This window comes from Dreissena polymorpha, chromosome 6, assembly GCF_020536995.1.
Source record: "Dreissena polymorpha isolate Duluth1 chromosome 6, UMN_Dpol_1.0, whole genome shotgun sequence".
In the NCBI taxonomy this organism is placed as follows: Eukaryota; Metazoa; Mollusca; class Bivalvia; order Myida; family Dreissenidae; genus Dreissena; species Dreissena polymorpha.
In genome coordinates, this window is record NC_068360.1 from 34,984,174 (window position 1) to 35,011,666 (window position 27,493).

Below are 27,493 nucleotides of genomic sequence, written 5' to 3' on the forward strand. Positions count from 1 at the left end.
TAACAAACTGAACAAGTCAATTTGAACTTCTCTTGCAATGCAAATGGAGCCACTTGAAATATCAAATTGTTCCCATACTAGTCGGCAATATAACTATGACATTGTGTCTTTTCAAAACATGCATCAGACACACCTTCTGAAACTTTTTAAGCGGTTTTGAAAACGCTATTTCATTGCAAACTTTCGTCAATAAAGGATACATGTTGTAATACAACCGAAAGTGAAAGTTCTTTTTTTTTTAAAATGAATAAAGAGCGAAATAGTTGAAAACTAACGAAAATTATAATTGATACTAACATAAGACCGTAAGACTGAACAAAATAATACTTAACTTTTAAATCATAACATGAATATTTACTTATAAAGCAAATTCTTCATTCATCCGCGGACTTCTTTGTGTCGTAGTCATAAATGCCTCCAAATGGAGGTGCGTGATGCGTCTAAGTATAGAGGTGACAATAACGTAGTGACGTCACCATCTATGTATAGAATGCCAATTTTTAGGTTACAATATACTAAATCTTTTTGGTAGAAGAATGTCTGCGGCTAAGCCGAGGGCCACTTGATAAGGGTTGTTGATGGTAAAACCGGTAATTATACTAATTTGTTATCATGTACACAGGCAACTAAGCATATTTATGATGCTTAAGGTGTGAAATACTGTCCTAATCAGTTTTGTGGTCACTCAAACTCTTGCCGTCGTGCAATTCCCATGCAGTTTGTATCGATTATTCCGCGTCCTGACACGTAAAGCTCCTGCTCTGTTGGCAGCAGAAGTTGGCACTCAACATGTTTATCCTTGTTCCTGAGCATGAATGCAGCACAGCTGAGTTGATTTGCTACTTGTTACCCTACAATTAGCTTGTGTTTGGTACTGTTTTCTCACAATATGCTTACAGTCATGGTTCCGGCTTGAGAAGATGTCGCGTCCGACTTAAACATAGGATTGTTGTAGCGAGTGTCCCCTTCATCGTTTACATTAGAGGGATCTTTTTGACAAAATTTGGCACTTTCAGCAACCAGTTTTGTTTTTTATTTGGTAAATGCTTCTCTCATTCAGTGATTTAAGGGCAGTATTGACTTTATTCGCTTGTCTTTGCATACAGAGGTGACATGGATCAATAATGTTTGATGTGTTGAGAATTCTGCGGGAAGCTGTGTCCCCAAAAGAAGTACTAGAAACCCCTTTCAGGAAGCCTGCATTGATCTGAGCTGCCTTTCTGCCCCTGTTACTACATGGAACCTCATTTCTAAGCTTAAAATGCTTGCCTACATATATGTATCTTGTTCATTTTAACCTTTCCGTCCATTCTATACCCCCAAAATGAGCATTTTTTCTTTCGCTTGGTTCTGAATCCCCATTTTTTACCCAGATTGCCACCATAAAAATAGTCAAAAGTACTTATTTTGTGCCCAAAATATGAAAATTTGTATTCTCTTGAACCTCTAAATGACAGCTGGCAATGCATATTGACCATCTGCTGCAGTTTAAAGGCACCCATGACATTATATGCTAGGATATATCATTGGCCTCTGGCAAATAAATGGGCTCCGAGCGACAAGGCGCGTTTCAAGATTTCACACTTTTATTGGTGCTAAACAACAAGTTATTGGAAGCTTATTGATTTCTTCTCTTCAAAGTATCTTTGATCTCTCATTTGTACTAATTTGTTTATTGTCTTGGATGAAATTGGATTTTCTTTGCTTTGAAATTGACATTTTTGGGGTGATTTAAAAAAAAACACACAAAAAAGACATTATCAAAATTGCTTAGAGTGAAAATATCTAACAAATTCATTCTTTCACCACCCCGCATAAGCCCCACGTGCATGTCCATTTGGTTTGTTTTGGTATTTTGTTGCAGATATTGAACTTAGCACATTTAAACCTTAAAGGGACATTTAAGCTTTAACAGGCCTAAAATGGCCTTCTTTGGACCGAAAACACCTGCGTGTGAAAATATGAAAAAAAATGGCCAAACGGACAGATAATCCAGCCAAACTTATTACATGTGTGCAATATGAATAGGGAGATAAGAATAAGCAAGAAAAACACATTTTAATCAGAAGATATTTTTCCTTTAAACTAGCTTTAGGTAAAAAATGTAATATCATCTGCAAGTGCAAAATATGACTGGGAAAGCTGATTTTTGGTCATTTCTTAGCAAAAGAGAAGAAAATTAGTGCATTAAATGCATGAATTCAGATTATTTGACCTGGAATAGTTCGTCACCTTAGCGCAAAACAGTGATAAGTGACATTTTTTTCAAAAATGACTTTTTTGCTTAAAATGATCTAAAATGATGTCATACATGTCCTAAATAAATATCAGAATGGTATTCCAGTTTAATTGGTACTTTTTAAGAAAATGTCATACTGTAATATTTGCACACATAATTTTGTTTGGTGCAGTAAGTAAATAAGTGCACTTGTCTACTTACTGCACCAATGTTCTTTTCATTTAAACTGCTTTGCATTGTGCAAGAAAGTCACAAGTGCACTTGTTCACTTATTGCACCAAAATAAGATTGATTTCCAGAAAAGTTATTTGGTGTAATATAGTGATAAGTGTAATATATCAAGGCCAAATGATGATATCAGAGCTAGAAACTATGCATTTAATCCCAGTTAAAGGGACATTAACACATAGAGGAATGTTGGAAAATTAAAACAAAGCAATTGAACCATAAACTTAATTAAAATCAACTTGAACACCAAACTGTACATAAAATAACAACGGGGTCACCTAGAAATATCCAATTTTCATAATATTTGCATAATCATTGACACACTGATATTCTAATGTCAGGTACGTTATATTCATTTTAACACATCAATACATTTTAATCAACTCGCACAGATTCAATTATTATTTATCATTATATGTGGTAATTTGTGCTAAACAGATTCCTGACTGTTATTTCATTTTTTGTTAATCATTTGAATTTATGTCATCATTTTTTAAAAATTACTTAACAAGTTTTCACAAGGGGTGTTTGTTAAATCATGCTGTTCATTTAAATGATTATATAAATGACATTTGAACAACGTTGGTTTAAAAATCAAATTCAAACATACATTTTTACGAAAACATCATAAATATTTTCTTACAAAGAAAAAAATAATATCTCAGCTCAAATCAAGTTATTAACAACCTTTGGATTTTTAACGTACCTGACCATCAAGCGTACATACGTATAATTCAAAGAATCTTTATAAGCATGCCTAATTCGTTTCATTGATACACATGTTTCATACAAAAATGATAAAAATCTAATGGCTTAACTTGAAAAATCTTTAAATACACATGTACATGGAAAAACATAGATTTAAAGAACTCTTAAAGTCCAACAGATAAAGCGTCATATCGACGCGAAACGATATTTTGGGAAACTACGAGGATTGCTTATATAGCTATAAAATACATCCGCTCAAAACATGAGCGTGGATGGTTGAGTGGTTTAGGCTGGAGGCTTTTTACTCCAGGAATCCAGGGGTCAGTGGTTCGAGCCCTGTTGAGGTTTATTTTTTTACTTTTTTAAAATTGTATTCTTGTTTTTTTACAGGCGATTTTTAGTTCAAATGTTTAAATTTATCAATATAAAGCATTTAAAGCATTTAATGACAAGCTTCAATACATGCCAAAATCTGTTGGATGGCACCTTAAACGTGCTTGACAAGTCTATTTCGTTCCTATAGACAACATGCAATAACAACCAAGTCAACTATGTTTACATTTTCAAATAACAAACATTATGATTAAAACGTTCACATTTAATAAACACAACCATTTATGAGTTCTACAGTAGTTTATATACAAACTTCTTAGAACTATTTTCGAGTCCACATACCTGACACTTTTTGTCAAAACAATCAATTTTCACAAAACAAACTACATAAACTGCCTTTTGCTTTTGCTATAAGCCATTGGCTATTGAAAGTGGTGTCAAAAAACATGTAATGGGCATCTTCAAGTTTAAACTGCCTTTTGCTTTTGCTGCAAGCAGTTGGCTCTTGGATTTCACGTACAAACCGGTCAAATTCAACATCTTGTACGTCATCTCTTAACGGCCACGTAAACAAATCTCCTTTCCCTTAAGTTTCCTCCACGATATCATCCAACTTTACAAGATAGTATGCGTCTTCAGTGCTCCAGCTAGGATTTGAAAAGGGCAGGGAGGGCTTTTTGTCAAAAGGACACTTTCAACGTGCAGTATTTTGTCAAAAGTGCACTTTCAAGTGCGCTTGCTTCTCTGGAATGCTTCCCGTTGCTGCTGCATGTTCATTTATATGTTTTTAATAAGTGTTAGAATATATTATTCCCATTATTATTAAACCATTCAATGTCTACAATGAGGAATAAATAAATAACAATGTAATAAGAGATTCATTACCGGTAATTATCATAATTTAATTAAAAAAAAAAATTAAAAAATAAAGGCAGGGGGAGGGGGGCACCTAGGAAGGGCAGGGCGGAGGTTCGGAATCCTTCAATTAAGACCTAGCTGGAGCACTGGTCTTTGACTGGTTTGATCAATGGGGATTCATTTTTATCTGAGACTTTGGGCAACACATTTTCATCTGCGATATGTATATGTAAAGAGCCATTTCTGTCTGCGCACATTTCAGGTATGTTTAGCTTCTGTACTTTTTTCTGTTTTCATCGACATTTCCTTCATGATCTATCAACTTCCGTTTAAGTGAACATTCGCGTAGGCTGGCTTCGTTACTTACATTGTGTTTTTCTGGTACAGTGTCTATTTTCCAGTGTCCACAGCCTTTTGAACAGGATTCATAATAATATGAGACCTTGGCGGTATATAACTGATTGTGTGCAGCAAATAATGCATGCAACTTTATGGTTCCCGAAACAGAATTCGGTTTTTTTCATCTCGAGTTCTTTTGCTGTGGTTTCATACTCAGTTTCATTATAAAACACAGTCATACTCGATGCTTTCATGTCAGGGACTAGTTTTTTTTCAAGATCGTGACCACCACTGTGGAATTATGGTTTGTGACATCAGAAACAAAAATCAAATTCTTGTGTTTCAGCTCTTCTTCTTCTTTATAGTAAGCAACTACCGGGTGCAGTGTAACTCCACTGTTCCAATAAGCGCTTTGAAATTCATCGCCGTTGCTGCATGTGAAATTTTCTGCAAAATCCATATGGATCAATATTTCATTTTTTGGCAAGTTGGCTTTTAGATTTCTTATGGCCGTATATTGCGTCTTCACCCTAGAAACATGCTGTAAGAAATATCGGAACTGCTGTTGTGTATGTTTGATTATACTCTTCTTTTGTGTTCTTGGATTTAACTTATTTCATTTTCTTCTTTCCCTCTTCTCCTACGCGTTTCAACTCCTCAAACTCGACTTCTGTGTCATCCTGTATTTTATTGGTTAGCATATCTGTCATGTCCTGTTCAGATACTTTCTTGCTAACCGTTTCTTGGTTTGGTGAAATATCAATTCCTACAGAGCGAATGCTTTTAAATTTCATAGCAAAATTTTTATGTTTGCTGCATGAACATGTATTTCAGGTTATCAGCTTTGTCAAAAGTATATAGTCAGGATGCAGGCAACAAAAAAACGATTTTGATATTTTGGTATTTGGGTTTTCAGCACAGAACTCGTGTCGCTCCATGAAGTTGATCGCCTCCCTTTTGATTCTTTCTCTTTCCAGGAAATTTCTTCTCTTTGGAATAGCCATCAATGCCTTTGCAGTGGCCCGTCTTAGTACTTTTCTCGAAATCCCTGTTTATTTACTTAGCGTGGAAATACATTTGTACTTCTTAAGGATACTGCCGCTCACAATATTTGCAATTGCCTTGCCTGAAAGGACTTATAGACCTGGTTACAAGCAGACCATTCCTCAGCCTAAATATAACAGTCTAGTGATGCATTCTACAAAGATTTGCCCTGTGAGTGATAATCAAATTTTACTGTTGTTTTTACTCTCAGCTACAATAATGATCAAATTTATGCTGGATACTTTTTCCTGTAGTGTTTTGTAAGAAATCATGGTATTTTGCAACAAAATTTAAGAAGAAAACTTGAACTTTTATCTACTTAAAGTTAAAAAGTGCAACAAAATTCTCCAGTTTTATTAAAAGTGTATGTGGGCTTATCGGTTACCTTTTTATATATCAAAACTTGTATACTGGGAGTATGACAGCAAAATTCAAGATGATAGTACTGTAAACTTCAGCCAAGGTGAAGCCATGAAATTGTAATGTTTCATCAATATAGAAGAAAAAGCCATGTAGTAAAAGATGTCTTGTTTGTCTTATTGGTTAAACTTTTTGTCATTCAAATTTGACAAATTGTATTTAACTCGCATTAAATAATATTAGCCGAAGTATACTGTATGGTGATGTTGTCATACTCCTCAATTTGTGCCTGTTCCAATGAAATTATTTTCTGAAGTTTACAAATTAAATTTCGATGCTTGTTGTTACAAATATAATTATGTTAAATGAAATACCAGTGTAATATTATTGTTTAAAGTTGATTTATAAATTATCAAACAATACATGTATTTTTTCATAAATATGCAAGATGTTTCTTTTAAAATGAAAATTTTTTCATTTCATCTTAAGAAGATTCATAATGCTATGCATGGCAGAACCCCAGTGCTCATAATTTTGCTTCTTACATCAAAATTGGTGTAAACATTATTTTGTTTTCAATATCCTTAAACATTTTATTCTTAATTTTACTAGAAATTCAGTAAATTGTTTGATTTTAAACCATAATAACTTACCTTATTCAGTTATTGCACAAAGAATGTCCAGTGCAATATAGTAATAAGTGCACTTGTTACAGTATTGCACTAAAAATATTTCAGTGTCAAATGAAGTTATCTGCAAATTCATCAAATATAATATTACTTGGAAGCAATATACTGAAATACATTTTATCTAATATATTTTTAGTTAAAAAACTGTATAAAAATGTTAACAGTGTTAAAATCAAAGCTCAATCTTTTATAACAATCAGTTTTTTTACTCTCCTGTAAAATTTTGAAATATGGACTTATCACTGTTTTACACTAAGGTGACGAGTTGTTTTTCAAGTTGACCCCCCACCCTTGTATAGCCAAATAAGGGCTAAATTGCTTTCCGACTTAAATTCAAAGGCATTTTGGTTGACTGTGTAGCGTTATTGTGCTACATGCAGTCAGAATTCAACGCCAAGGACTCCGCAATCCAGTAACGCAACAATAGCTTGTGCGTAAAGCATGAACATTCAAACAGAGCCCCATTTTACCTACATGAAATTGCGGACATTTTTACAGTTTTGACAGTGCAACAGATGCTTAACTGAGCCAGCTTTCATATTTAGTACAATCATGCATATAACAAGCTTTATCACCTCATATTAGTCATAGAAATACACTTAAAATACATAAATGCATGTTTTTTTCTTAATTTTATATCTATTTCTATTGGGTATTTTGACTTTTTCAGGTAGAAGAATGTCTGCGGCTAAGCCGAGGGCCACTTGATAAGGGTTGTTGATGGTAAAACAGGTAATTATACTAATTTGTTATCATGTACACAGGCAACTAAGCATATTTATGATGCTTAAGGTGTGAAATACTGTCCTAATCAGTTTTGTGGTCACTCAAACTCTTGCCGTCGTGCAATTCCCATGCAGTTTGTATCGATTATTCCGCGTCCTGACACGTAAAGCTCCTGCTCTGTTGGCAGCAGAAGTTGGCACTCAACTTGTTTATCCTTGTTCCTGAGCATGAATGCAGCACAGCTGAGTTGATTTGCTACTTGTTACCCTACAATTAACTTGTGTTTGGTACTGTTTTCTCACAATATGCTTACAGTCATGGTTCCGGCTTGAGAAGATGTCGCGTCCGACTTAAACATAGGATTGTTGTAGCGAGTGTCCCCTTCATCGTTTACATTAGAGGGATCTTTTTGACAAAATTTGGCACTTTCAGCAACCAGTTTTGTTTTTTATTTGGTAAATGCTTCTCTCATTCAGTGATTTAAGGGCAGTATTGACTTTATTCGCTTGTCTTTGCATACAGAGGTGACATGGATCAATGATGTTTGATGTGTTGAGAATTCTGCGGGAAGCTGTGTCCCCAAAAGAAGTACTAGAAACCCCTTTCAGGAAGCCTGCATTGATCTGAGCTGCCTTTCTGCCCCTGTTACTACATGGAACCTCATTTCTAAGCTTAAAATGCTTGCCTACATATATGTATCTTGTTCATTTTAACCTTTCCGTCCATTCTATACCCCCAAAATGAGCATTTTTTCTTTCGCTTGGTTCTGAATCCCCATTTTTTACCCAGATTGCCACCATAAAAATAGTCAAAAGTACTTATTTTGTGCCCAAAATATGAAAATTTGTATTCTCTTGAACCTCTAAATGACAGCTGGCAATGCATATTGACCATCTGCTGCAGTTTAAAGGCACCCATGACATTATATGCTAGGATATATCATTGGCCTCTGGCAAATAAATGGGCTCTGAGCGACAAGGCGCGTTTCAAGATTTCACACTTTTATTGGTGCTAAACAACAAGTTATTGGAAGCTTATTGATTTCTTCTCTTCAGAGTATCTTTGATCTCTCATTTGTACTAATTTGTTTATTGTCTTGGATGAAATTGGATTTTCTTTGCTTTGAAATTGACATTTTTGGGGTGATTTAAAAAAAAACACACAAAAAAGACATTATCAAAATTGCTTAGAGTGAAAATATCTAACAAATTCATTCTTTCACCACCCCGCATAAGCCCCACGTGCATGTCCATTTGGTTTGTTTTGGTATTTTGTTGCAGATATTGAACTTAGCACATTTAAACCTTAAAGGGACATTTAAGCTTTAACAGGCCTAAAATGGCCTTCTTTGGACCGAAAACACCTGCGTGTGAAAATATGAAAAAAAATGGCCAAACGGACAGATAATCCAGCCAAACTTATTACATGTGTGCAATATGAATAGGGAGATAAGAATATGCAAGAAAAACACATTTTAATCAGAAGATATTTTTCCTTTAGGTTACAATATACTAAATCTTTTTGGAGTGCAATGCTATACTCTCTAAAAACCTGAACATCATTTATTTGAAGACACGGTTCTCTGTAGGGTCACTTGCCATGACTTTATTTTAGTATATTTCTGTGTGCATGTGGCAGGGAAAACATTGTTGTTTACTAGAAATTCACTCTTTTATCTGAAGATTGGAGACTACATAAGACTTTGACAGATGGCGGGAAACCCTCATGAACTGGATAGAAGCCGGTAAATAGATGGCCGTAAAACAGTGACTTTTGATTCGTGGCGAGTTCTTTCTTACATGTCGCGTGACCTATCTTTTTTATTGCTTAAATCAATTCGGCTTGGAATGCTCTTCGAGAAAAGGTATGGTTATGAGGGTCTCTATGCGCAAAAGTTTGACTTTATTTTTCGTTAAAGTTATTGCATTTACATTGAATTTGTGTAGGAAATCTTTTACTATATTGTAACCTAAACTAGCTTTAGGTAAAAAATGTAATATCATCTGCAAGTGCAAAATATGACTGGGAAAGCTGATTTTTGGTCATTTCTTAGCAAAAGAGAAGAAAATTAGTGCATTAAATGCATGAATTCAGATTATTTGACCTGGAATAGTTGTTTTTCAAGTTGACCCCCCACCCTTGTATAGCCAAATAAGGGCTAAATTGCTTTCCGACTTAAATTCAAAGGCATTTTGGTTGACTGTGTAGCGTTATTGTGCTACATGCAGTCAGAATTCAACGCCAAGGACTCCGCAATCCAGTAACGCAACAATAGCTTGTGCGTAAAGCATGAACATTCAAACAGAGCCCCATTTTACCTACATGAAATTGCGGACATTTTTACAGTTTTGACAGTGCAACAGATGCTTAACTGAGCCAGCTTTCATATTTAGTACAATCATGCATATAACAAGCTTTATCACCTCATATTAGTCATAGAAATACACTTAAAATACATAAATGCATGTTTTTTTCTTCATTTTATATCTATTTCTATTGGGTATTTTGACTTTTTCAGGTAGAAGAATGTCTGCGGCTAAGCCGAGGGCCACTTGATAAGGGTTGTTGATGGTAAAACAGGTAATTATACTAATTTGTTATCATGTACACAGGCAACTAAGCATATTTATGATGCTTAAGGTGTGAAATACTGTCCTAATCAGTTTTGTGGTCACTCAAACTCTTGCCGTCGTGCAATTCCCATGCAGTTTGTATCGATTATTCCGCGTCCTGACACGTAAAGCTCCTGCTCTGTTGGCAGCAGAAGTTGGCACTCAACATGTTTATCCTTGTTCCTGAGCATGAATGCAGCACAGCTGAGTTGATTTGCTACTTGTTACCCTACAATTAGCTTGTGTTTGGTACTGTTTTCTCACAATATGCTTACAGTCATGGTTCCGGCTTGAGAAGATGTCGCGTCCGACTTAAACATAGGATTGTTGTAGCGAGTGTCCCCTTCATCGTTTACATTAGAGGGATCTTTTTGACAAAATTTGGCACTTTCAGCAACCAGTTTTGTTTTTTATTTGGTAAATGCTTCTCTCATTCAGTGATTTAAGGGCAGTATTGACTTTATTCGCTTGTCTTTGCATACAGAGGTGACATGGATCAATGATGTTTGATGTGTTGAGAATTCTGCGGGAAGCTGTGTCCCCAAAAGAAGTACTAGAAACCCCTTTCAGGAAGCCTGCATTGATCTGAGCTGCCTTTCTGCCCCTGTTACTACATGGAACCTCATTTCTAAGCTTAAAATGCTTGCCTACATATATGTATCTTGTTCATTTTAACCTTTTCGTCCATTCTATACCCCCAAAATGAGCATTTTTTCTTTCGCTTGGTTCTGAATCCCCATTTTTTACCCAGATTGCCACCATAAAAATAGTCAAAAGTACTTATTTTGTGCCCAAAATATGAAAATTTGTATTCTCTTGAACCTCTAAATGACAGCTGGCAATGCATATTGACCATCTGCTGCAGTTTAAAGGCACCCATGACATTATATGCTAGGATATATCATTGGCCTCTGGCAAATAAATGGGCTCCGAGCGACAAGGCGCGTTTCAAGATTTCACACTTTTATTGGTGCTAAACAACAAGTTATTGGAAGCTTATTGATTTCTTCTCTTCAAAGTATCTTTGATCTCTCATTTGTACTAATTTGTTTATTGTCTTGGATGAAATTGGATTTTCTTTGCTTTGAAATTGACATTTTTGGGGTGGAAAAAAAAAAAACACACAAAAAAGACATTATCAAAATTGCTTAGAGTGAAAATATCTAACAAATTCATTCTTTCACCACCCCGCATAAGCCCCACGTGCATGTCCATTTGGTTTGTTTTGGTATTTTGTTGCAGATATTGAACTTAGCACATTTAAACCTTAAAGGGACATTTAAGCTTTAACAGGCCTAAAATGGCCTTCTTTGGACCGAAAACACCTGCGTGTGAAAATATGAAAAAAAATGGCCAAACAGACAGATAATCCAGCCAAACTTATTACATGTGTGCAATATGAATAGGGAGATAAGAATATGCAAGAAAAACACATTTTAATCAGAAGATATTTTTCCTTTATAAACTAGCTTTAGGTAAAAAATGTAATATCATCTGCAAGTGCAAAATATGACTGGGAAAGCTGATTTTTGGTCATTTCTTAGCAAAAGAGAAGAAAATTAGTGCATTAAATGCATGAATTCAGATTATTTGACCTGGAATAGTTGTTTTTCAAGTTGACCCCCCACCCTTGTATAGCCAAATAAGGGCTAAATTGCTTTCCGACTTAAATTCAAAGGCATTTTGGTTGACTGTGTAGCGTTATTGTGCTACATGCAGTCAGAATTCAACGCCAAGGACTCCGCAATCCAGTAACGCAACAATAGCTTGTGCGTAAAGCATGAACATTCAAACAGAGCCCCATTTTACCTACATGAAATTGCGGACATTTTTACAGTTTTGACAGTGCAACAGATGCTTAACTGAGCCAGCTTTCATATTTAGTACAATCATGCATATAACAAGCTTTATCACCTCATATTAGTCATAGAAATACACTTAAAATACATAAATGCATGTTTTTTTCTTCATTTTATATCTATTTCTATTGGGTATTTTGACTTTTTCAGGTAGAAGAATGTCTGCGGCTAAGCCGAGGGCCACTTGATAAGGGTTGTTGATGGTAAAACAGGTAATTATACTAATTTGTTATCATGTACACAGGCAACTAAGCATATTTATGATGCTTAAGGTGTGAAATACTGTCCTAATCAGTTTTGTGGTCACTCAAACTCTTGCCGTCGTGCAATTCCCATGCAGTTTGTATCGATTATTCCGCGTCCTGACACGTAAAGCTCCTGCTCTGTTGGCAGCAGAAGTTGGCACTCAACATGTTTATCCTTGTTCCTGAGCATGAATGCAGCACAGCTGAGTTGATTTGCTACTTGTTACCCTACAATTAGCTTGTGTTTGGTACTGTTTTCTCACAATATGCTTACAGTCATGGTTCCGGCTTGAGAAGATGTCGCGTCCGACTTAAACATAGGATTGTTGTAGCGAGTGTCCCCTTCATCGTTTACATTAGAGGGATCTTTTTGACAAAATTTGGCACTTTCAGCAACCAGTTTTGTTTTTTATTTGGTAAATGCTTCTCTCATTCAGTGATTTAAGGGCAGTATTGACTTTATTCGCTTGTCTTTGCATACAGAGGTGACATGGATCAATGATGTTTGGTGTGCTGAGAATTCTGTGGGAAGCTGTGTCCCCAAAAGTACTAGAAACCCCTTTCAGGAAGCCTGCATTGATCTGAGCTGCCTTTCTGCCCCTGTTACTACATGGAACCTCATTTCTAAGCTTAAAATGCTTGCCTACATATATGTATCTTGTTCATTTTAACCTTTCCGTCCATTCTATACCCCCAAAATGAGCATTTTTTCTTTCGCTTGGTTCTGAATCCCCATTTTTTACCCAGATTGCCACCATAAAAATAGTCAAAAGTACTTATTTTGTGCCCAAAATATGAAAATTTGTATTCTCTTGAACCTCTAAATGACAGCTGGCAATGCATATTGACCATCTGCTGCAGTTTAAAGGCACCCATGACATTATATGCTAGGATATATCATTGGCCTCTGGCAAATAAATGGGCTCCGAGCGACAAGGCGCGTTTCAAGATTTCACACTTTTATTGGTGCTAAACAACAAGTTATTGGAAGCTTATTGATTTCTTCTCTTCAAAGTATCTTTGATCTCTCATTTGTACTAATTTGTTTATTGTCTTGGATGAAATTGGATTTTCTTTGCTTTGAAATTGACATTTTTGGGGTGATTTAAAAAAAAACACACAAAAAAGACATTATCAAAATTGCTTAGAGTGAAAATATCTAACAAATTCATTCTTTCACCACCCCCCATAAGCCCCACGTGCATGTCCATTTGGTTTGTTTTGGTATTTTGTTGCAGATATTGAACTTAGCACATTTAAACCTTAAAGGGACATTTAAGCTTTAACAGGCCTAAAATGGCCTTCTTTGGACCGAAAACACCTGCGTGTGAAAATATGAAAAAAAATGGCCAAACGGACAGATAATCCAGCCAAACTTATTACATGTGTGCAATATGAATAGGGAGATAAGAATATGCAAGAAAAACACATTTTAATCAGAAGATATTTTTCCTTTAAACTAGCTTTAGGTAAAAAATGTAATATCATCTGCAAGTGCAAAATATGACTGGGAAAGCTGATTTTTGGTCATTTCTTAGCAAAAGAGATGAAAATTAGTGCATTAAATGCATGAATTCAGATTATTTGACCTGGAATAGTTGTTTTTCAAGTTGACCCCCCACCCTTGTATAGCCAAATAAGGGCTAAATTGCTTTCCGACTTAAATTCAAAGGCATTTTGGTTGACTGTGTAGCGTTATTGTGCTACATGCAGTCAGAATTCAACGCCAAGGACTCCGCAATCCAGTAACGCAACAATAGCTTGTGCGTAAAGCATGAACATTCAAACAGAGCCCCATTTTACCTACATGAAATTGCGGACATTTTTACAGTTTTGACAGTGCAACAGATGCTTAACTGAGCCAGCTTTCATATTTAGTACAATCATGCATATAACAAGCTTTATCACCTCATATTAGTCATAGAAATACACTTAAAATACATAAATGCATGTTTTTTTTCTTCATTTTATATCTATTTCTATTGGGTATTTTGACTTTTTCAGGTAGAAGAATGTCTGCGGCTAAGCCGAGGGCCACTTGATAAGGGTTGTTGATGGTAAAACAGGTAATTATACTAATTTGTTATCATGTACACAGGCAACTAAGCATATTTATGATGCTTAAGATGTGAAATACTGTCCTAATCAGTTTTGTGGTCACTCAAACTCTTGCCGTCGTGCAATTCCCATGCAGTTTGTATCGATTATTCCGCGTCCTGACACGTAAAGCTCCTGCTCTGTTGGCAGCAGAAGTTGGCACTCAACATGTTTATCCTTGTTCCTGAGCATGAATGCAGCACAGCTGAGTTGATTTGCTACTTGTTACCCTACAATTAGCGTGTGTTTGGTACTGTTTTCTCACAATATGCTTACAGTCATGGTTCCGGCTTGAGAAGATGTCGCGTCCGACTTAAACATAGGATTGTTGTAGCGAGTGTCCCCTTCATCGTTTACATTAGAGGGATCTTTTTGACAAAATTTGGCACTTTCAGCAACCAGTTTTGTTTTTTATTTGGTAAATGCTTCTCTCATTCAGTGATTTAAGGGCAGTATTGACTTTATTCGCTTGTCTTTGCATACAGAGGTGACATGGATCAATGATGTTTGATGTGTTGAGAATTCTGCGGGAAGCTGTGTCCCCAAAAGAAGTACTAGAAACCCCTTTCAGGAAGCCTGCATTGATCTGAGCTGCCTTTCTGCCCCTGTTACTACATGGAACCTCATTTCTAAGCTTAAAATGCTTGCCTACATATATGTATCTTGTTCATTTTAACCTTTCCGTCCATTCTATACCCCCAAAATGAGCATTTTTTCTTTCGCTTGGTTCTGAATCCCCATTTTTTACCCAGATTGCCACCATAAAAATAGTCAAAAGTACTTATTTTGTGCCCAAAATATGAAAATTTGTATTCTCTTGAACCTCTAAATGACAGCTGGCAATGCATATTGACCATCTGCTGCAGTTTAAAGGCACCCATGACATTATATGCTAGGATATATCATTGGCCTCTGGCAAATAAATGGGCTCCGAGCGACAAGGCGCGTTTCAAGATTTCACACTTTTATTGGTGCTAAACAACAAGTTATTGGAAGCTTATTGATTTCTTCTCTTCAAAGTATCTTTGATCTCTCATTTGTACTAATTTGTTTATTGTCTTGGATGAAATTGGATTTTCTTTGCTTTGAAATTGACATTTTTGGGGTGATTTAAAAAAAAACACACAAAAAAGACATTATCAAAATTGCTTAGAGTGAAAATATCTAACAAATTCATTCTTTCACCACCCCCGCATAAGCCCCACGTGCATGTCCATTTGGTTTGTTTTGGTATTTTGTTGCAGATATTGAACTTAGCACATTTAAACCTTAAAGGGACATTTAAGCTTTAACAGGCCTAAAATGGCCTTCTTTGGACCGAAAACACCTGCGTGTGAAAATATGAAAAAAAATGGCCAAACGGACAGATAATCCAGCCAAACTTATTACATGTGTGCAATATGAATAGGGAGATAAGAATATGCAAGAAAAACACATTTTAATCAGAAGATATTTTTCCTTTAAACTAGCTTTAGGTAAAAAATGTAATATCATCTGCAAGTGCAAAATATGACTGGGAAAGCTGATTTTTGGTCATTTCTTAGCAAAAGAGAAGAAAATTAGTGCATTAAATGCATGAATTCAGATTATTTGACCTGGAATAGTTGTTTTTCAAGTTGACCCCCCACCCTTGTATAGCCAAATAAGGGCTAAATTGCTTTCCGACTTAAATTCAAAGGCATTTTGGTTGACTGTGTAGCGTTATTGTGCTACATGCAGTCAGAATTCAACGCCAAGGACTCCGCAATCCAGTAACGCAACAATAGCTTGTGCGTAAAGCATGAACATTCAAACAGAGCCCCATTTTACCTACATGAAATTGCGGACATTTTTACAGTTTTGACAGTGCAACAGATGCTTAACTGAGCCAGCTTTCATATTTAGTACAATCATGCATATAACAAGCTTTATCACCTCATATTAGTCATAGAAATACACTTAAAATACATAAATGCATGTTTTTTTCTTCATTTTATATCTATTTCTATTGGGTATTTTGACTTTTTCAGGTAGAAGAATGTCTGCGGCTAAGCCGAGGGCCACTTGATAAGGGTTGTTGATGGTAAAACAGGTAATTATACTAATTTGTTATCATGTACACAGGCAACTAAGCATATTTATGATGCTTAAGGTGTGAAATACTGTCCTAATCAGTTTTGTGGTCACTCAAACTCTTGCCGTCGTGCAATTCCCATGCAGTTTGTATCGATTATTCCGCGTCCTGACACGTAAAGCTCCTGCTCTGTTGGCAGCAGAAGTTGGCACTCAACATGTTTATCCTTGTTCCTGAGCATGAATGCAGCACAGCTGAGTTGATTTGCTACTTGTTACCCTACAATTAGCTTGTGTTTGGTACTGTTTTCTCACAATATGCTTACAGTCATGGTTCCGGCTTGAGAAGATGTCGCGTCCGACTTAAACATAGGATTGTTGTAGCGAGTGTCCCCTTCATCGTTTACATTAGAGGGATCTTTTTGACAAAATTTGGCACTTTCAGCAACCAGTTTTGTTTTTTATTTGGTAAATGCTTCTCTCATTCAGTGATTTAAGGGCAGTATTGACTTTATTCGCTTGTCTTTGCATACAGAGGTGACATGGATCAATGATGTTTGATGTGTTGAGAATTCTGCGGGAAGCTGTGTCCCCAAAAGAAGTACTAGAAACCCCTTTCAGGAAGCCTGCATTGATCTGAGCTGCCTTTCTGCCCCTGTTACTACATGGAACCTCATTTCTAAGCTTAAAATGCTTGCCTACATATATGTATCTTGTTCATTTTAACCTTTCCGTCCATTCTATACCCCCAAAATGAGCATTTTTTTCTTTCGCTTGGTTCTGAATCCCCATTTTTTACCCAGATTGCCACCATAAAAATAGTCAAAAGTACTTATTTTGTGCCCAAAATATGAAAATTTGTATTCTCTTGAACCTCTAAATGACAGCTGGCAATGCATATTGACCATCTGCTGCAGTTTAAAGGCACCCATGACATTATATGCTAGGATATATCATTGGCCTCTGGCAAATAAATGGGCTCCGAGCGACAAGGCGCGTTTCAAGATTTCACACTTTTATTGGTGCTAAACAACAAGTTATTGGAAGCTTATTGATTTCTTCTCTTCAAAGTATCTTTGATCTCTCATTTGTACTAATTTGTTTATTGTCTTGGATGAAATTGGATTTTCTTTGCTTTGAAATTGACATTTTTGGGGTGATTTAAAAAAAAACACACAAAAAAGACATTATCAAAATTGCTTAGAGTGAAAATATCTAACAAATTCATTCTTTCACCACCCCGCATAAGCCCCACGTGCATGTCCATTTGGTTTGTTTTGGTATTTTGTTGCAGATATTGAACTTAGCACATTTAAACCTTAAAGGGACATTTAAGCTTTAACAGGCCTAAAATGGCCTTCTTTGGACCGAAAACACCTGCGTGTGAAAATATGAAAAAAAATGGCCAAACGGACAGATAATCCAGCCAAACTTATTACATGTGTGCAATATGAATAGGGAGATAAGAATATGCAAGAAAAACACATTTTAATCAGAAGATATTTTTCCTTTAAACTAGCTTTAGGTAAAAAATGTAATATCATCTGCAAGTGCAAAATATGACTGGGAAAGCTGATTTTTGGTCATTTCTTAGCAAAAGAGAAGAAAATTAGTGCATTAAATGCATGAATTCAGATTATTTGACCTGGAATAGTTGTTTTTCAAGTTGACCCCCCACCCTTGTATAGCCAAATAAGGGCTAAATTGCTTTCCGACTTAAATTCAAAGGCATTTTGGTTGACTGTGTAGCGTTATTGTGCTACATGCAGTCAGAATTCAACGCCAAGGACTCCGCAATCCAGTAACGCAACAATAGCTTGTGCGTAAAGCATGAACATTCAAACAGAGCCCCATTTTACCTACATGAAATTGCGGACATTTTTACAGTTTTGACAGTGCAACAGATGCTTAACTGAGCCAGCTTTCATATTTAGTACAATCATGCATATAACAAGCTTTATCACCTCATATTAGTCATAGAAATACACTTAAAATACATAAATGCATGTTTTTTTCTTCATTTTATATCTATTTCTATTGGGTATTTTGACTTTTTCAGGTAGAAGAATGTCTGCGGCTAAGCCGAGGGCCACTTGATAAGGGTTGTTGATGGTAAAACAGGTAATTATACTAATTTGTTATCATGTACACAGGCAACTAAGCATATTTATGATGCTTAAGGTGTGAAATACTGTCCTAATCAGTTTTGTGGTCACTCAAACTCTTGCCGTCGTGCAATTCCCATGCAGTTTGTATCGATTATTCCGCGTCCTGACACGTAAAGCTCCTGCTCTGTTGGCAGCAGAAGTTGGCACTCAACATGTTTATCCTTGTTCCTGAGCATGAATGCAGCACAGCTGAGTTGATTTGCTACTTGTTACCCTACAATTAGCTTGTGTTTGGTACTGTTTTCTCACAATATGCTTACAGTCATGGTTCCGGCTTGAGAAGATGTCGCGTCCGACTTAAACATAGGATTGTTGTAGCGAGTGTCCCCTTCATCGTTTACATTAGAGGGATCTTTTTGACAAAATTTGGCACTTTCAGCAACCAGTTTTGTTTTTTATTTGGTAAATGCTTCTCTCATTCAGTGATTTAAGGGCAGTATTGACTTTATTCGCTTGTCTTTGCATACAGAGGTGACATGGATCAATGATGTTTGATGTGTTGAGAATTCTGCGGGAAGCTGTGTCCCCAAAAGAAGTACTAGAAACCCCTTTCAGGAAGCCTGCATTGATCTGAGCTGCCTTTCTGCCCCTGTTACTACATGGAACCTCATTTCTAAGCTTAAAATGCTTGCCTACATATATGTATCTTGTTCATTTTAACCTTTCCGTCCATTCTATACCCCCAAAATGAGCATTTTTTTCTTTCGCTTGGTTCTGAATCCCCATTTTTTACCCAGATTGCCACCATAAAAATAGTCAAAAGTACTTATTTTGTGCCCAAAATATGAAAATTTGTATTCTCTTGAACCTCTAAATGACAGCTGGCAATGCATATTGACCATCTGCTGCAGTTTAAAGGCACCCATGACATTATATGCTAGGATATATCATTGGCCTCTGGCAAATAAATGGGCTCCGAGCGACAAGGCGCGTTTCAAGATTTCACACTTTTATTGGTGCTAAACAACAAGTTATTGGAAGCTTATTGATTTCTTCTCTTCAAAGTATCTTTGATCTCTCATTTGTACTAATTTGTTTATTGTCTTGGATGAAATTGGATTTTCTTTGCTTTGAAATTGACATTTTTGGGGTGATTTAAAAAAAACACACAAAAAAGACATTATCAAAATTGCTTAGAGTGAAAATATCTAACAAATTCATTCTTTCACCACCCCGCATAAGCCCCACGTGCATGTCCATTTGGTTTGTTTTGGTATTTTGTTGCAGATATTGAACTTAGCACATTTAAACCTTAAAGGGACATTTAAGCTTTAACAGGCCTAAAATGGCCTTCTTTGGACCGAAAACACCTGCGTGTGAAAATATGAAAAAAAATGGCCAAACGGACAGATAATCCAGCCAAACTTATTACATGTGTGCAATATGAATAGGGAGATAAGAATATGCAAGAAAAACACATTTTAATCAGAAGATATTTTTCCTAAACTAGCTTTAGGTAAAAAATGTAATATCATCTGCAAGTGCAAAATATGACTGGGAAAGCTGATTTTTGGTCATTTCTTAGCAAAAGAGAAGAAAATTAGTGCATTAAATGCATGAATTCAGATTATTTGACCTGGAATAGTTGTTTTTCAAGTTGACCCCCCACCCTTGTATAGCCAAATAAGGGCTAAATTGCTTTCCGACTTAAATTCAAAGGCATTTTGGTTGACTGTGTAGCGTTATTGTGCTACATGCAGTCAGAATTCAACGCCAAGGACTCCGCAATCCAGTAACGCAACAATAGCTTGTGCGTAAAGCATGAACATTCAAACAGAGCCCCATTTTACCTACATGAAATTGCGGACATTTTTACAGTTTTGACAGTGCAACAGATGCTTAACTGAGCCAGCTTTCATATTTAGTACAATCATGCATATAACAAGCTTTATCACCTCATATTAGTCATAGAAATACACTTAAAATACATAAATGCATGTTTTTTTCTTCATTTTATATCTATTTCTATTGGGTATTTTGACTTTTTCAGGTAGAAGAATGTCTGCGGCTAAGCCGAGGGCCACTTGATAAGGGTTGTTGATGGTAAAACAGGTAATTATACTAATTTGTTATCATGTACACAGGCAACTAAGCATATTTATGATGCTTAAGGTGTGAAATACTGTCCTAATCAGTTTTGTGGTCACTCAAACTCTTGCCGTCGTGCAATTCCCATGCAGTTTGTATCGATTATTCCGCGTCCTGACACGTAAAGCTCCTGCTCTGTTGGCAGCAGAAGTTGGCACTCAACATGTTTATCCTTGTTCCTGAGCATGAATGCAGCACAGCTGAGTTGATTTGCTACTTGTTACCCTACAATTAGCTTGTGTTTGGTACTGTTTTCTCACAATATGCTTACAGTCATGGTTCCGGCTTGAGAAGATGTCGCGTCCGACTTAAACATAGGATTGTTGTAGCGAGTGTCCCCTTCATCGTTTACATTAGAGGGATCTTTTTGACAAAATTTGGCACTTTCAGCAACCAGTTTTGTTTTTTATTTGGTAAATGCTTCTCTCATTCAGTGATTTAAGGGCAGTATTGACTTTATTCGCTTGTCTTTGCATACAGAGGTGACATGGATCAATGATGTTTGATGTGTTGAGAATTCTGCGGGAAGCTGTGTCCCCAAAAGAAGTACTAGAAACCCCTTTCAGGAAGCCTGCATTGATCTGAGCTGCCTTTCTGCCCCTGTTACTACATGGAACCTCATTTCTAAGCTTAAAATGCTTGCCTACATATATGTATCTTGTTCATTTTAACCTTTCCGTCCATTCTATACCCCCAAAATGAGCATTTTTTCTTTCGCTTGGTTCTGAATCCCCATTTTTTACCCAGATTGCCACCATAAAAATAGTCAAAAGTACTTATTTTGTGCCCAAAATATGAAAATTTGTATTCTCTTGAACCTCTAAATGACAGCTGGCAATGCATATTGACCATCTGCTGCAGTTTAAAGGCACCCATGACATTATATGCTAGGATATATCATTGGCCTCTGGCAAATAAATGGGCTCCGAGCGACAAGGCGCGTTTCAAGATTTCACACTTTTATTGGTGCTAAACAACAAGTTATTGGAAGCTTATTGATTTCTTCTCTTCAAAGTATCTTTGATCTCTCATTTGTACTAATTTGTTATTGTCTTGGATGAAATTGGATTTTCTTTGCTTTGAAATTGACATTTTTGGGGTGATTTAAAAAAAAACACACAAAAAAGACATTATCAAAATTGCTTAGAGTGAAAATATCTAACAAATTCATTCTTTCACCACCCCCCATAAGCCCCACGTGCATGTCCATTTGGTTTGTTTTGGTATTTTGTTGCAGATATTGAACTTAGCACATTTAAACCTTAAAGGGACATTTAAGCTTTAACAGGCCTAAAATGGCCTTCTTTGGACCGAAAACACCTGCGTGTGAAAATATGAAAAAAAAATGGCCAAACGGACAGATAATCCAGCCAAACTTATTACATGTGTGCAATATGAATAGGGAGATAAGAATATGCAAGAAAAACACATTTTAATCAGAAGATATTTTTCCTTTAAACTAGCTTTAGGTAAAAAATGTAATATCATCTGCAAGTGCAAAATATGACTGGGAAAGCTGATTTTTGGTCATTTCTTAGCAAAAGAGAAGAAAATTAGTGCATTAAATGCATGAATTCAGATTATTTGACCTGGAATAGTTGTTTTTCAAGTTGACCCCCCACCCTTGTATAGCCAAATAAGGGCTAAATTGCTTTCCGACTTAAATTCAAAGGCATTTTGGTTGACTGTGTAGCGTTATTGTGCTACATGCAGTCAGAATTCAACGCCAAGGACTCCGCAATCCAGTAACGCAACAATAGCTTGTGCGTAAAGCATGAACATTCAAACAGAGCCCCATTTTACCTACATGAAATTGCGGACATTTTTACAGTTTTGACAGTGCAACAGATGCTTAACTGAGCCAGCTTTCATATTTAGTACAATCATGCATATAACAAGCTTTATCACCTCATATTAGTCATAGAAATACACTTAAAATACATAAATGCATGTTTTTTTTCTTCATTTTATATCTATTTCTATTGGGTATTTTGACTTTTTCAGGTAGAAGAATGTCTGCGGCTAAGCCGAGGGCCACTTGATAAGGGTTGTTGATGGTAAAACAGGTAATTATACTAATTTGTTATCATGTACACAGGCAACTAAGCATATTTATGATGCTTAAGGTGTGAAATACTGTCCTAATCAGTTTTGTGGTCACTCAAACTCTTGCCGTCGTGCAATTCCCATGCAGTTTGTATCGATTATTCCGCGTCCTGACACGTAAAGCTCCTGCTCTGTTGGCAGCAGAAGTTGGCACTCAACATGTTTATCCTTGTTCCTGAGCATGAATGCAGCACAGCTGAGTTGATTTGCTACTTGTTACCCTACAATTAGCGTGTGTTTGGTACTGTTTTTCTCACAATATGCTTACAGTCATGGTTCCGGCTTGAGAAGATGTCGCGTCCGACTTAAACATAGGATTGTTTGTAGCGAGTGTCCCCTTCATCGTTTACATTAGAGGGATCTTTTTGACAAAATTTGGCACTTTCAGCAACCAGTTTTGTTTTTTATTTGGTAAATGCTTCTCTCATTCAGTGATTTAAGGGCAGTATTGACTTTATTCGCTTGTCTTTGCATACAGAGGTGACATGGATCAATGATGTTTGATGTGTTGAGAATTCTGCGGGAAGCTGTGTCCCAAAAGAAGTACTAGAAACCCCTTTCAGGAAGCCTGCATTGATCTGAGCTGCCTTTCTGCCCCTGTTACTACATGGAACCTCATTTCTAAGCTTAAAATGCTTGCCTACATATATGTATCTTGTTCATTTTAACCTTTCCGTCCATTCTATACCCCCAAAATGAGCATTTTTTCTTTCGCTTGGTTCTGAATCCCCATTTTTTACCCAGATTGCCACCATAAAAATAGTCAAAAGTACTTATTTTGTGCCCAAAATATGAAAATTTGTATTCTCTTGAACCTCTAAATGACAGCTGGCAATGCATATTGACCATCTGCTGCAGTTTAAAGGCACCCATGACATTATATGCTAGGATATATCATTGGCCTCTGGCAAATAAATGGGCTCCGAGCGACAAGGCGCGTTTCAAGATTTCACACTTTTATTGGTGCTAAACAACAAGTTATTGGAAGCTTATTGATTTCTTCTCTTCAAAGTATCTTTGATCTCTCATTTGTACTAATTTGTTTATTGTCTTGGATGAAATTGGATTTTCTTTGCTTTGAAATTGACATTTTTGGGGTGATTTAAAAAAAAACACACAAAAAAGACATTATCAAAATTGCTTAGAGTGAAAATATCTAACAAATTCATTCTTTCACCACCCCGCATAAGCCCCACGTGCATGTCCATTTGGTTTGTTTTGGTATTTTGTTGCAGATATTGAACTTAGCACATTTAAACCTTAAAGGGACATTTAAGCTTTAACAGGCCTAAAATGGCCTTCTTTGGACCGAAAACACCTGCGTGTGAAAATATGAAAAAAAATGGCCAAACGGACAGATAATCCAGCCAAACTTATTACATGTGTGCAATATGAATAGGGAGATAAGAATATGCAAGAAAAACACATTTTAATCAGAAGATATTTTTCCTTTTAAACTAGCTTTAGGTAAAAAATGTAATATCATCTGCAAGTGCAAAATATGACTGGGAAAGCTGATTTTTGGTCATTTCTTAGCAAAAGAGAAGAAAATTAGTGCATTAAATGCATGAATTCAGATTATTTGACCTGGAATAGTTGTTTTTCAAGTTGACCCCCCACCCTTGTATAGCCAAATAAGGGCTAAATTGCTTTCCGACTTAAATTCAAAGGCATTTTGGTTGACTGTGTAGCGTTATTGTGCTACATGCAGTCAGAATTCAACGCCAAGGACTCCGCAATCCAGTAACGCAACAATAGCTTGTGCGTAAAGCATGAACATTCAAACAGAGCCCCATTTTACCTACATGAAATTGCGGACATTTTTACAGTTTTGACAGTTGCAACAGATGCTTAACTGAGCCAGCTTTCATATTTAGTACAATCATGCATATAACAAGCTTTATCACCTCATATTAGTCATAGAAATACACTTAAAATACATAAATGCATGTTTTTTTCTTCATTTTATATCTATTTCTATTGGGTATTTTGACTTTTTCAGGTAGAAGAATGTCTGCGGCTAAGCCGAGGGCCACTTGATAAGGGTTGTTGATGGTAAAACAGGTAATTATACTTAATTTGTTATCATGTACACAGGCAACTAAGCATATTTATGATGCTTAAGGTGTGAAATACTGTCCTAATCAGTTTTGTGGTCACTCAAACTCTTGCCGTCGTGCAATTCCCATGCAGTTTGTATCGATTATTCCGCGTCCTGACACGTAAAGCTCCTGCTCTGTTGGCAGCAGAAGTTGGCACTCAACATGTTTATCCTTGTTCCTGAGCATGAATGCAGCACAGCTGAGTTGATTTGCTACTTGTTACCCTACAATTAGCTTGTGTTTGGTACTGTTTTCTCACAATATGCTTACAGTCATGGTTCCGGCTTGAGAAGATGTCGCGTCCGACTTAAACATAGGATTGTTTGTAGCGAGTGTCCCCTTCATCGTTTACATTAGAGGGATCTTTTTGACAAAATTTGGCACTTTCAGCAACCAGTTTTGTTTTTTATTTGGTAAATGCTTCTCTCATTCAGTGATTTAAGGGCAGTATTGACTTTATTCGCTTGTCTTTGCATACAGAGGTGACATGGATCAATGATGTTTGATGTGTTGAGAATTCTGCGGGAAGCTGTGTCCCCAAAAGAAGTACTAGAAACCCCTTTCAGGAAGCCTGCATTGATCTGAGCTGCCTTTCTGCCCCTGTTACTACATGGAACCTCATTTCTAAGCTTAAAATGCTTGCCTACATATATGTATCTTGTTCATTTTAACCTTTCCGTCCATTCTATACCCCCAAAATGAGCATTTTTTCTTTCGCTTGGTTCTGAATCCCCATTTTTTACCCAGATTGCCACCATAAAAATAGTCAAAAGTACTTATTTTGTGCCCAAAATATGAAAATTTGTATTCTCTTGAACCTCTAAATGACAGCTGGCAATGCATATTGACCATCTGCTGCAGTTTAAAGGCACCCATGACATTATATGCTAGGATATATCATTGGCCTCTGGCAAATAAATGGGCTCCGAGCGACAAGGCGCGTTTCAAGATTTCACACTTTTATTGGTGCTAAACAACAAGTTATTGGAAGCTTATTGATTTCTTCTCTTCAAAGTATCTTTGATCTCTCATTTGTACTAATTTGTTTATTGTCTTGGATGAAATTGGATTTTCTTTGCTTTGAAATTGACATTTTTGGGGTGATTTAAAAAAAAACACACAAAAAGACATTATCAAAATTGCTTAGAGTGAAAATATCTAACAAATTCATTCTTTCACCACCCCCCATAAGCCCCACGTGCATGTCCATTTGGTTTGTTTTGGTATTTTGTTGCAGATATTGAACTTAGCACATTTAAACCTTAAAGGGACATTTAAGCTTTAACAGGCCTAAAATGGCCTTCTTTGGACCGAAAACACCTGCGTGTGAAAATATGAAAAAAAATGGCCAAACGGACAGATAATCCAGCCAAACTTATTACATGTGTGCAATATGAATAGGGAGATAAGAATATGCAAGAAAAACACATTTTAATCAGAAGATATTTTTCCTTTAAACTAGCTTTAGGTAAAAAATGTAATATCATCTGCAAGTGCAAAATATGACTGGGAAAGCTGATTTTTGGTCATTTCTTAGCAAAAGAGATGAAAATTAGTGCATTAAATGCATGAATTCAGATTATTTGACCTGGAATAGTTGTTTTTCAAGTTGACCCCCCACCCTTGTATAGCCAAATAAGGGCTAAATTGCTTTCCGACTTAAATTCAAAGGCATTTTGGTTGACTGTGTAGCGTTATTGTGCTACATGCAGTCAGAATTCAACGCCAAGGACTCCGCAATCCAGTAACGCAACAATAGCTTGTGCGTAAAGCATGAACATTCAAACAGAGCCCCATTTTACCTACATGAAATTGCGGACATTTTTACAGTTTTGACAGTGCAACAGATGCTTAACTGAGCCAGCTTTCATATTTAGTACAATCATGCATATAACAAGCTTTATCACCTCATATTAGTCATAGAAATACACTTAAAATACATAAATGCATGTTTTTTTCTTCATTTTATATCTATTTCTATTGGGTATTTTGACTTTTTCAGGTAGAAGAATGTCTGCGGCTAAGCCGAGGGCCACTTGATAAGGGTTGTTGATGGTAAAACAGGTAATTATACTAATTTGTTATCATGTACACAGGCAACTAAGCATATTTATGATGCTTAAGGTGTGAAATACTGTCCTAATCAGTTTTGTGGTCACTCAAACTCTTGCCGTCGTGCAATTCCCATGCAGTTTGTATCGATTATTCCGCGTCCTGACACGTAAAGCTCCTGCTCTGTTGGCAGCAGAAGTTGGCACTCAACATGTTTATCCTTGTTCCTGAGCATGAATGCAGCACAGCTGAGTTGATTTGCTACTTGTTACCCTACAATTAGCTTGTGTTTGGTACTGTTTTCTCACAATATGCTTACAGTCATGGTTCCGGCTTGAGAAGATGTCGCGTCCGACTTAAACATAGGATTGTTGTAGCGAGTGTCCCCTTCATCGTTTACATTAGAGGGATCTTTTTGACAAAATTTGGCACTTTCAGCAACCAGTTTTGTTTTTTATTTGGTAAATGCTTCTCTCATTCAGTGATTTAAGGGCAGTATTGACTTTATTCGCTTGTCTTTGCATACAGAGGTGACATGGATCAATGATGTTTGATGTGTTGAGAATTCTGCGGGAAGCTGTGTCCCCA

General features: G+C 36.4%; 2 long non-coding RNA genes across 44 annotated transcripts; one reads left to right on the plus strand and one right to left on the minus strand.

The window, feature by feature from the left end:
- Positions 1-527: 527 nt before the first annotated feature.
- Positions 528-26,920, plus strand: LOC127834769 (uncharacterized). Of its 42 annotated transcripts, XR_008028120.1 has the most exons (12): positions 528-590; positions 7,469-7,530; positions 9,207-9,268; positions 10,043-10,104; positions 12,146-12,207; positions 14,245-14,306; positions 16,347-16,408; positions 18,449-18,510; positions 20,548-20,609; positions 22,650-22,711; positions 24,754-24,815; positions 26,856-26,920. It is a non-coding gene; the product is annotated as an uncharacterized LOC127834769 (long non-coding RNA). The 42 variants fall into 42 exon arrangements; XR_008028140.1 differs by lacking the exon at positions 24,754-24,815; XR_008028139.1 differs by lacking the exon at positions 22,650-22,711.
- Positions 10,517-23,525, minus strand: LOC127834770 (uncharacterized). Of its 2 annotated transcripts, none has more exons than XR_008028168.1 (2): positions 23,366-23,525; positions 10,517-10,757 (listed from the first exon to the last, which is right to left on the minus strand). It is a non-coding gene; the product is annotated as an uncharacterized LOC127834770 (long non-coding RNA). The 2 variants fall into 2 exon arrangements; XR_008028166.1 differs by lacking the exon at positions 23,366-23,525 and adding an exon at positions 12,858-13,017.
- Positions 26,921-27,493: the final 573 nt, after the last annotated feature.